Raw genomic sequence first — 12159 nt, 5'->3', positions numbered from 1 at the left:
GTCGTCCCTTCCTCACCCACCCCTCCCTGCCCTGGAAGAATTGTAATTAGTGTCTGAGGTTTAATTAATTCAGATGCTAATTAATGATGCGGCGGGGGGTGGAGGGCCCAGATTTGAGAGGGGAAAGGGGGGTGGATGGGCCCAGCTGGCTTGGCATGATGCCACCGCTGTCTGGGGGAACTGGCCGGGTGGGGGAGGGGAATGGACAGACCGAAGAGGGGCAGCGGGCAGAGGAGTGATGGGGTGGCTGTCTCCCCGCCCCCTCCGGCTCCGGCTCCAGCGATGGGCACCCGCCGTGCCCGGCAGGGAAAGGGGGACGAGACGGGGCGAAGATGGCATGATAGTGGCAGTGGGAGGGAGGGAGAGCAGAGGAAGTGGGCGGGCCGGCCAGAGGGAAAGAACGAGGCAGGCGGAGAGGAGGGGCTACAGCATCTGCCAGCCCCGATGCCCAGAGTGACGCTGCGCAGGGGGAGGGGCACCAGCTGCCAGGGAGATGCCCCCCTCCCCCCACACTGCGGCATGACTCGGTGCCACCCGGGAGGGGGAGGGGGCAGCCCGGCGGGCGCCCTCACACGGGGGGAGGTGCCAGCCTCGTGCCCATGGGGACACAGCCCCCCCGCCACGTGCCAGCCCCCAGCCAGCTGGCACAGAGTCAAAGGTGCCGGCTGGTGGGCACGCGGGGGGAGCGGCTGGCACACAGACAGGCAGAGCGACTGGCACGGAGCACTGGCATTGTCAGAGAGAGATGGGTGTGTACAGGGAAGGATACAGAGCGTGGGGGGATGGCTGGATCGATGGAGAGGACAAGGGAGCGCGCAGGGCTGGATGGCTAGCTAGCAAAAGGGATGTACAGGGATGGGTAGCGCGAGAGACAGAGGGGGCGGATGGGGCTGGCCGGCTGGCGTAGGTAGGTAGCTGGGGGAGAGAGGGATGCCTATCGAGGTGGGACAGATGCAGGGTTAGCGGGGTGTGGATGGAGCGAGGGGTGGAGAAGTGGCAGAGGAGCGAGAGCCTTTCACTCACCAGGCCGGGGGGTAGAGGGAGGCTTGGAACCAGCCACTGAGAATTTTCAGCACTTCTAATATTTCCCTTTTTCTCTCCCCTCCCTGTCGCCCACCCCTGGGTACCACGGCCCTTGGCACCCTCCAAGCAGAGGCAGAGAAGAGAGGAAGGAGGCCAGCCAGCCTCAGTGGGACACCATGGGCAATAGCTGGATGGGTGAGACCCAGGCCTGGAGCAGAAAGATGGGGACAGCCCAGAGGGAAGAGAAACAGTGATTATCGATCTATCGATCTACCCGTCGATCTATCGATCTAATCTCCCACAGAGACTGGCTGAGGAAGAGGAGGAGATGTCACCGGAGGAAGATCTCAACTCCCCCATTGGTCCTGCCACCTGGACACGAAGAGTCTCTTCATCTCGCAGGGTGAGCACGTGGTGGAGGCATTGGCAAGAGCAGAGGTGGGGAAACCAATGGAGGTGTTAAAGAAAAGGGGAGATGGGCTGTGCTTACTGATTGGCCAAGGGAGGGATGTCCACACCTGTGATAAGCCAATGCTGTGTTTGGATTGGCTGAGGGGATGGGATGACAAAGGGTGTCTTCTCTGTACTACTCCTGAAGGGCCCGTCCCTTCCCTTCCCTTCATCCACTTTTGGCCACCAGAACGAGCCAAATGGGCTCAGAACTTTCTGGCATTTCCCAACTGGACAAAGTCACGGCATCCCCCAGGAGCCCCCCAAACACCAGTTCCAGGCAGCCGGTCCATGGGATCCCCTTCCTGCGGGGCACAGCACCCTCGGAACGGGACGGGGCAGTTGGGATTCCCTGGGAAGCAGAATTCCCAGAGGATTTCCTGTCTGGAATTCCAAAGGGATTGGATAACAATGTGTCATTTGGATTAGGCCGAACTATTTCCACTGGGTCTTGGTCAAACACTTCCACTGGACATTATCCTTTGGATGGATGGATGGATGGATGGATAGGTAGATTAGATAGATGGGGTGGACAGGGATAGATAGAGGGGGTGGATGGGGATAGATAGAGGGGGGTATATGTAGATAGATAGAGGGGGTGTACGGGGATAGATAGATTAGATTAGATAAGGGGCTGGATGGCTGTCTGGATGGATAGATAGATTAGATGGGTGTGGATGTGGATGGACGGATAGGTAGCTAGACATGTCTGGAAGGATGAATGGATGGATGTGTAAATAGAGGTGTGGATGGGGATGGATGGATGGCTGGATAGATGGGTGTGGATGGCTGGATTACAGAGATTGCTGAGGACGGGGTTAGTGCATGGCTAGATTAGATATGTGGGTGTTTCTTGAGATGGCTAACTAGATAGAATAGGTGGATGTGTATGGGGATGGATGGATGGATGGATGGACAGATGAGTGTGTATTATATATATTTGGTCTATCTAATCTAGTCTAATCGAATTCCACATATATTGAAGTCAAATCAAATTCATTCCAGAGAAGTGTTTCCATGAAGTTTTTTCGATGCTTTGGACACAAAATTTTTCAGGGATTTTCTTCTCTCAGTCAGGCTCCATCCGTCACTTCCCGTCCCTGTCCAGGGCCAAAGGAAATTGGGAAAAGCCGGGATTCGTCTCGGAAGGGAAAACTGAGATTCCACCAGCTCCTTTTGGGGTGTCAGATTTGGGAGACCTTCGGGGGCATGTAAATGATTTATAAATGCAACGGGACTAAGGCAAGTGACTTTGCAGTCAAATCTCCCGCGGGCTGAGGACAGTGCAAGGATCCAAAGAGCAAAAACATCCCAGCCACAGGTGAGTGGAAAATGCCCCTTCGCGCTCATTGGTTGTGAAAGAGAAATAGTGAAAAATATGGGCTAGGCCGGGTCTGGGGGCTGGGCGTTCCTGGGGGCTGGAGGTTCCCAGGGGCTGAGATATAGCGGGGTGCGGGGATGGGGCCGTGTCTGGGTGCTGAGGGGTCCCGGGGGCGGGGATATAGCGGGGGATGGGGCCAGTCTGGGTGCTGAGGGTTCACGGGGATGGGATATAGTGGGGCGGGACAGGGCCATGTCTGGGTGCTGGGGTTCCCGGGGATGGGATATAGCATGGGGAACAGGGCCATGTCTGGGTGCTGGGGTTCCCGGGGATGGGATGTAGCAGGGGCCGTGTCTGGGTGCTGGGGTTCCCGGGGATGGGATATAGCGGGGTGGGGACGGGGCCGTGTCTGGGTGCTGGGGTTCCCGGGGTGGGGATATAGCGGGGGGACAGGGCCGTGTCTGGGTGCTGGGGTTCCTGGGGTGGGGATATAGCAGGGGGATGGGCCGTGTCTGGGTACTGGGGTTTCCGGGGATGGGATATAGCGGGGGAACGGGCCGTGTCTGGGTGCTGGGGTTCCGGGGCGGGATATAGCGAGGGGAACAGGGCCGTGTCTGGGTGCTGGGGTTCCCGGGGTGGGATATAGCGGGGGGACGGGCCGTGTCTGGGTGCTGGGGTTCCCGGGGCGGGGATGTAGAGGGGGGACAGGGCCATGTCTGGGTGCTGGGGTTCCGGGGCAGGGATGTAGCAGGGGGGATGGGGCCATGTCTGGGTGCTGGGGTTCCCGGGGCAGGGATGTAGCAGGGGACGGGGCCGTGTCTGGGTGCTGGGGTTCCCGGGGTGGGGATATAGCGGGGACAGGGCCATGTCTGGGTGCTGGGGGTTCCTGGGGCGGGGATGTAGCGGGGAAGGGGCCGTGTCTGGGTGCTGGGGTCCCGGGGATGGGATGTAGCGGGCGGGGTGGGGCGGGGCCGTGTCTGGGTGCTGGGGTTCCTGGGGCGGGGATGTAGCGGGGAAGGGGCCGTGTCTGGGTGCTGGGGTTCCCGGGGCGGGATGTAGCGGGGTGGGGCGGGGCCGTGTCTGGGTGCTGGGGTTCCCGGGGCAGGGATTTAGGGGAAGGGGCCGTGTCTGGGTGCTGGGGTTCCAGGGGCAGGGATGTAGCGGGGGGAAGGGCCGTGTCTGGGTGCTGGGGTTCCGGGGCAGGGATTTAGGGGAAGGGGCCGTGTCTGGGTGCTGGGGTTCCCGGGGCAGGGATGTAGCGGGGAAGGGGCCGTGTCTGGGTGCTGGGGTTCCCGGGGTGGGGATGTAGCGGGGAAGGGGCCATGTCTGGGTGCTGGGGTTCCCGGGGGTGGGGATGTAGCGGGGAAGGGGCCGTGTCTGGGTGCTGGGGTTCCCGGGGCAGGGATGTAGCAGGGGAAGGGGCCGTGTCTGGGTGCTGGGGTTCCCGGGGTGGGGATGTAGCGGGGAAGGGGCCATGTCTGGGTGCTGGGGTTCCCGGGGTGGGGATGTAGCGGGGAAGGGGCCATGTCTGGGTGCTGGGGTTCCCGGGGTAGGGATGTAGCGGGGAAGGGGCCGTGTCTGGGTGCTGGGGTTCCCGGGGCAGGGATGTAGCGGGGGAAGGGGCCGTGTCTGGGTGCTGGGGTTCCCGGGGTGGGGATATAGCGCGGGGGACAGGGCCGTGTCTGGGTGCTGGGGTCCCGGGGCAGGGATGTAGCGGGGGAAGGGGCCATGTCTGGGTGCTGGGGTTCCCGGGGTGGGGATGTAGCGGGGCGGGAAGGGCCATGTCTGGGTGCTGGGGTTCCCGGGGTAGGGATGTAGCGGGGGACGGGGCCGTGTCTGGGTGCTGGGGGTTCCCGGGGGCAGGGATGTAGCGGGGGGGGGGGGAAGGGGCCGTGTGTGGGTGGTGGGGGGTCCCGGGAGCGGGGATATAGCGGGGGGACGGGGCCGTGTCTGGGTGCTGGGGGTTCCCGGGGGCGGGGATGTAGCTGGCGGAGGATGGGCCCCTGTGTTGGTGCCTGGCGTTCCTGGGGGATTGGCTGTAAGAGTCGGGGGGGAAGGGGCCGTGTCTGGGTGTCAGTGGCTCTCGGGCACTGGGGACATGTCGCCATGTCGGCCTTTGTGTCTGTTCATCCATCATGCTCCCACCCATCCCACCGCTGCCCTCATGGAGACTGACGGGTTTCCAGCGCAGCCCAATTCCCCGTCCCCGTGCCCGCGGCAGAGGGACCGGCCCACTTTGCACAGAGCTGGTCTCCTATGAAAATCCGACACAAAAACATCTGGCGAACGTGTGGCGGTTTCCCCAGATGCCTTTTGTCAACCTCCCACCTCGGAAACAAGCCCGGGAGGATCGTGCTATTTTCTCTCACCATTTTCCAACATTTTGTCATTTTGACATTTTGGTTTTGAACGACTTTTTCTCTCCCCTTTTCCCTTAGTTCCCCTTCCAATAACCATGAGCAGGTGCGACTGGATGCCGGGGTCACCGCTGAAGCCACCTTTGCATTTTATCCAAAAACCCACCGGCTTTTGCCACCTGACTTCAACTTTTCACTTTTCGACTCTTTGCAAGTTCTCAAACAATTCATTTTCGTATCCACCCACAAGGAAGAGTTTGGTCACTTTCCCCCAAATTACCGCCTGGATGATGGATTTTCCGCCCGTCTTTCCATTTGTGCCCCAAATCCTGTTCCCGTCCCTTCGCCCTGAGAGTTTCCACTTCCATCTTCTCCATTGCCCCATCATTTCCCCTTCTTTGCACCGCTCCCCATCTCTTTTCTCCTGCCCCCCAGAGACAGGTCCCTCTTCTCCTCCTTTGGCAAAAGATCCAGTTGTTTCAGGTGGGAACTCCAGCACAGAGGAGAAGAAGAGAGTCAGGACAAGAGAATGAGCATGATGATCCATGTGTTTCTGGGGCACCTGGCACTGGCCACTGTCGGCAGACAGGACACTGGGCTGGATGGACCTTTGGTCTGACCCAGTATCTTATGTTCTTCTCACATTGGCATTGTTTCATGGTTAATAACCCCAGGCCCCACAAAAGTGAACCTTTTCTGCCCAGTTGGGGTTCAAGATATTTCACCTTGGGTGTAAAAATCGAGAGCTCTCAAGAGATTCTTAGGTTCACAATTCCCATCCAAAGTGGGGTATCCGTGTCTACCAATGGTACTGACCAAAGAGCTGTTACCATGAGGTCGGAGCCCCTCACAACCTTCACATAGAATCATAGAATTCAAGGTCAGAAGGGACCATTATGATCATCTAGTCTGACCTCCTGCAAGATGCAGGCCACATAAGCCGATCCACCCACTCCTTAAGCAAGCGACCCCTGCCCCATGCTTCGGAGGAAGGCGAAAAACCTCCAGGGCCACTGCCAATCTACCCTGGAGGAAAATTCCTTCCCGACCCCAAATATGGCGATCAGCTGAACCCCGAGCATGTGGGCAAGACTCTCCAGCCAGACCCTCTGGAAAAGGCTAACAATATCCCAACATTGACCCTTTATACTAATTACCAGTGTGGCACGTTATTGACCTATTGACTAAGCCAGTTATCCTATCATACCATCCCCTCCATAAACTTATCCAGCTTAATCTTAAAGTCATGGAGGTCCTTCGCCCCCACTGTTTCCCTCGGTAGGCTGTTCCAGTATTGCACTCCTCTGATGGTTAGAAACCTTCATCTAATTTCAAGCCTAAATTTCCTGACTGACAATTTATATCCGTTTGTCCTTGTGTCCACATTAGCACTGAGCTGAAATAATTCCTCTCCTTCCCTGGTATTTATCCCTCTGATATATTTAAAGAGTGCAATCATATCTCCTCTTATCCTTCTTTTGGTTAAGGAAAACAAACCGAGCTCCTCAAGTCTCCTTTCATACAACAGGCCTTCCATTCCTCGGATCATTCTAGTGGCCCGTCTTTGTACCCGTTCCAGTTTGAATTCATCTTTCTTAAACATGGGAGACCAAAACTGCACACAATACTCCAAATGAGGTCTCACCAATGCCTTATATAACGGGACTAGCACCTCCTTATCTCTACTAGAAATACCTCGCCTAACGCATCCCAAGACCGCATTAGCCTTTTTAACGGCCACATCACATTGCCTACTCATAGTCATCCTACGATCAACCAGGACTCCGAGGTCCTTCTCCTCCTCTGTTACTTCCAACTGGTGCGTCCCCAGCTTATAACTAAAGTTCTTGTTAGTCATCCCTAAATGCATATCCTTACACTTCTCATTATTGAATTTCATCCTGTTACTAATACTCCAGTTTACAAGGTCATCCAAATCTCCCTGGAGGATATCCCGATCCTTTTCCGAATTGGCAATACCCCCCAACTTGGTGTCACCCGCAAACTTTATCAGCCCACTCCTACTCTTGGTTCCCAGGTCAGCGATAAATAGATTGAATAAAATCGGACCCAAAACCCAACCTTGAGGAACTCCACTGGTAACCCCCCTCCAACCCGACAGATCACCCTTCAATACGACCCTCTGCAGTCTCCCCTTTAACCAGCTCCTTATCCACCTCTGGATTTTCATTTCGATCCCCATCTTTTCCAATTTAATCAGTAATTCCTCATGCGGTACCATATCAAACGCCTTACTGAAATCCAGATATATTAGATCCACCGCATTTCCCTTGTCTAAAAAATCTGTTACTTTCTCAAAGAAGGAGATCAGGTTGGTTTGGCACGATCTACCTTTCGTAAAACCATGCTGTAATTTGTCCCAGTTGCCATCGGCCTCAAGGTCCGTAACCACTCTCTCCTTTATAATTTTTTCCATGACTTTGCATACTACAGATGTTAAACTAACAGGCCTGTAGTTACCTGGGTCACTTTTTTCCCCCTTCTTGAATATAGGAACTATATTAGCTAATCTCCAGTCGAACGGTACAACCCCCGAGTTTAGAGATTTATTAAAAATCATCGCTAATGGGCTTGCAATTTCACTCGCCAATTCCCTTAATATTCTAGCATGAAGATTATCCGGGCCCCCCGATTTACTTCCATTAAGCTGTTCAAGTTTGGCTTCTACCTCAGATACCGTGATGTCTACCCCCATATCTTCATTCCCATCAGTCCCTCTACCACGATTCCTTAGCCCTTCATTAGCCTCATTAAAGACCGAGGCAAAATATTCGTTTAGATATTGTGCCATTCCAAGATTATCCCTAATCTCCACTCCGTTTAAAGTTTTAAGCGGTCCCACTTCTTCCTCCTTGGTTTTCTTCCTATTTATATGGCTAAAAAACCTTTTGCTATTGGTTTTAATCCCCTTTGCTAGGTCCATCTCCACCCGGCTCTTTGCCTTTCTCACTGCTTCCCTGCACCCTCTGACCTCAATAAGGTAGGTTTCTTTGCTGATCCCTCCCATTTTCCAGTCCTTGTACGCTTTCTGTTTTTTCTTAATCACCCCTCTGAGACGCTTGCTCATCCAGCTCGGTCTAAAACTGCTACCTACAAACTGTTTTCCCTTTCTCGGGATACAGGCCTCTGACAGCTCCTGCAACTTCAACCTGAAGTAACCCCAGGCGTCATCCGCCTTTAGATCCCTAAATATGTTAGTCCAGTCCACTTCCCTAACTAGTCGCCTTAATTTAGTAAAGTTAGCCCTTTTGAAATCGTAAACCTTAGTCTCAGATGCAGTTTTGTTTACTGTATTTCCTCTCGCAATACCCCCATCACGTAGGGAAAGGTGAATGTTAGGAAGAAGGAAAACTGAGGCATGGAACGGTTAAGTGAGTTGACCATGGAGTCTGGGGTGGATCAAGGTTTTGAACCCAAGTTTCCTGAGTGCCAGCCTGGTGCTAGATCTGGTGGAAAAAATATTTGATAGAGCAATAATCTTAAATAATATAGTAATCAATATATGTATACATACAGAAATAGATTAACTCTTTAATATTCTGTGCTGTATTCAATCATACAGAGCGATGGATGGGAATTGGATTTTCTGGTTACGGGAAATTGCTCAATGAAAAAGAAATGTGAAAAATGGCCGGAAAACAGAACAAAATTGTGGGGAAAAAAAAGCATTTGGGGTGATTGAAATGTTGGGGGGGCTTTTCCCTGATAAAATCAAAACATTTTGCTCGGCTGGCGAGCTTTTAAAACATTGTTAAAGGCACCCAATGGAGTTTGTTTCTGAACATTTTCCCGCCGTCTCAAAAACACATCATGGGGTTTGTTCCCTAAACGAAATTGTATTGAAACGGGCAGGTTGGTCGAAGTCTTTTAATTTAGACGACAGTGGCATTGTTTGCCAACCCCCCGCCCCCATTCTGAGGGGAAAAATTCACCACCCTCTGCTCTACCCATCATCGTTCGTATGAATGTATAATCCAGATCGAGGCGATTTAGCTCAGGACTAGAACTGAAACGTCCAGATGAAGAGAATCACCCTGATCGACAGGGGGGTTTTCGCTTAGCAAAGCGGCAGGATGCCTGGGTCCTGGCTGTGAGCCCTAATGGGTAGAGAACTGGACTAGAGGCCAGGACTCCTGGGTTCAATTCTGAGCTCTACCTTGCTCCATACCTCAGGTTTCCATCTGTGAAGTGGGTGGTGATGACCCGGCCTCCTTTGTCAAGTGCTTTGAGAGCTGCACGGCCAATTTCTTCAGCTCTCTGGTGTTGGTGGAGAGGGAAACGGGGTGGATGGGGGACCCGCCCCCCACTTGACTCCTCCTGTTTTGTCCGTCTTCTCTTGCCCTTGGGTCAGGCAATGCCAAGTGGGTGCATTGGGGCATCGCTGGGGCAGGAAAGGGGGAGTCAGGTGGGGGAGGGGTTGAGATGATGGGGGGAGGAAGGGGGAGTGGGGAGAAGGGCGGGGGGGGCGCAGCAGGTGGGTGAGGTGGGGCTGAGATGGGAGAGGGGACCGGGGGGGGAAGTTGTAGGGCAGGATGGAGGGGAGGGGTATGGGGTGCTGGGGCCCGTATGGGGGGGTGCATGATGGGGAACTGGGGGAACACCTTGTCTGCCACGCCCCCCCCTGCATCCCCAAGACTATTTCCTGACTGCCCAGGATAGATGAGGCTGGATTGGGGGTCAGAGGGTAATAGAGCCGGGTTTTAATTTTGGTGGGTCACACCAAAATGGCATCCAGTTGGTTCCTCGCCATAGGCCAGTCCCCACAGGCCCATCTCCATGGTCCCCCCACCTCATTTTTACCTCATAACCCTGCCCCACAACTCCATTCCCCCCCCCCTGCTTCCACTGACCACGCCCACCTCCATAGCCCCACCCCTTCCTCCACTGGCCCCTCCCACCTCTAGCCCCGCCCCTTCCTCTGTTGGCCCCTCCCACTTCCTTAGCCCCACTGTCTGATTGAGGAGGGTGGGGTCACTGGGCAAAGGGGGCGGGGCTGATTGAGGAGGGGTGGGGTCACTGGGCGAAGGGGGCGGGGCTGATTGAGGAGGGTGGGGTCACTGGGAGAAGGGGGCGGATCTGATTGAGGAGGGTGGTGTCACTGGGCGAAGGGGGTGGGGCTGACTGAGGAGGGTGGGGTCACTGGGCGAAGGGGGCGGGGCTGATTGAGGAGGGTGGGGTCACTGGGCGAAGGGGCGGGGCTGATTGAGGAGGGTGGGGTCACTGGGAGAAGGGGTGGGTCTGATTGAGGAGGGTGGGGTCACTGGGTGAAGGGGCGGGGCTGATTGAGGAGGGTGGGGTCACTGGGAGAAGGGGGTGGGTCTGATTGAGGAGGGTGGGGTCACTGGGAGAAGGGGCGGGGCTGATTGAGGAGGGTGGGGTCACTGGGCGAAGGGGGCGGGGCTGATTGAGGAGGGTGAGGTCACTGGGCAAAGGGGCAGGGCTGATTGAGGAGGGTGGGGTCACGGGGCCAAGGGGGCGGGGCTGATTGAGGAGGGGTGGGGTCACTGGGCGAAGGGGGCGGGGCTGATTGAGGAGGGTGGAGTCACTGGGCGAAGGGGCGGGGCTGATTGAGGAGGGTGGGGTCACTGGGCGAAGGGGCGGGGCTGATTGAGGAGGGTGGGGTCACTGGGCGAAGGGGCGGGGCTGATTGAGGAGGGTGGGGTCACTGGGAGAAGGGCGGGGCTGATTGAGGAGGGCGGGGTCACTGGGAGAAGGGGCGGGGCTGATTGAGGAGGGTGGAGTCACTGGGCGAAGGGGGCGGGGCTGATTGAGGAGGGTGGGGTCACTGGGCGAAGGGGCGGGGCTGATTGAGGAGGGTGGGGTCACTGGGCGAAGGGGCGGGGCTGATTGAGGAGGGTGGGGTCACTGGGCGAAGGGGCGGGGCTGATTGAGGAGGGCGGGGTCACTGGGCGAAGGGGCGGGGCTTATTGAGGGGGGGGGTGGGCACTGGGCGAAGGGGGCGGGGCTGATTGAGGAGGGTGGAGTCACTGGGCGAAGGGGCGGGGCTGATTGAGGAGGGGTGGGGTCACTGGGCGAAGGGGTGGGTCTGATTGAGGAGGGGTGGGGTCACTGGGCGGAGGGGCGGGGCTGATTGAGGAGGGTGAGGTCACTGGGCGAAGGGGCGGGGCTGATTGAGGAGGGGCAGGGTCACTGGGAGAAGGGGCAGGGCTGATTGAGGAGGGCGGGGTCACTGGGCGAAGGGGCAGGGCTGATTGAGGAGGGTGGAGTCACTGGGCGAAGGGGCGGGGCTGATTGAGGAGGGTGGGGTCACTGGGCGGAGGGGCGGGGCTGATTGAGGAGGGTGGGGTCACTGGGCGAAGGGGCGGGGCTGATTGAGGAGGGTGGGGTCACTGGGCGGAGGGGGCGGGGCTGATTGAGGAGGGGTGGGGTCACTGGGCGGAGGGGGCGGGGCTGATTGAGGAGGGGTGGGGTCACTGGGCGAAGGGGGCGGGGCTGCAGGAGGAGTGGGGAGAGCAGGGAAAGGGGCAGAGCAAGGAAGGGGGTGGAGTCAGCCCAGAGGGGGCGGGGCTCCTTCCACAGGGGGCGGAGCCAGGGGCGGGGACACACAGGACAGGTCTAAACCGTGGGAATCTCCACCGTCTGCCCCCCCCTTTGCTCAGCCGCTCCGGGACCCGACCCCCCCGAGCTTTCCGAGCCTTTATTTTCAATTCCTTTTATTTCCTTTGCCCTTGTCCCCCCTTTTCTTTAAATACACAACAAACGCCGGGTTTTGGTGCTCCGGTGGGGAGGGCGGGGTGGAGACGGGGGGGGCACAGGCCCAAGTTTTATTCCCCCCCCCCTTCTTCCACCCCCCGCTTTGTAGTTTCGCTTGGGGCGGCGACGACGCGGCGCGCAAAACGCCCTTCGCCGTCGGCCCAATGACTCGATCCTGGGGTGCGGGGGACACGGGGAAAAGCTTAAAAACACCCGCCCCGGTGACGGGCATAAACTCCAACCCGACGGGCCGGGGCCGAGGCCGGGGAGGGG

Source organism: Mauremys reevesii, linkage group 13 (assembly GCF_016161935.1).
Source record: "Mauremys reevesii isolate NIE-2019 linkage group 13, ASM1616193v1, whole genome shotgun sequence".
NCBI lineage: Eukaryota > Metazoa > Chordata > Testudines > Geoemydidae > Mauremys > Mauremys reevesii.
Note: the sequence above shows the minus strand (reverse complement) of the source record.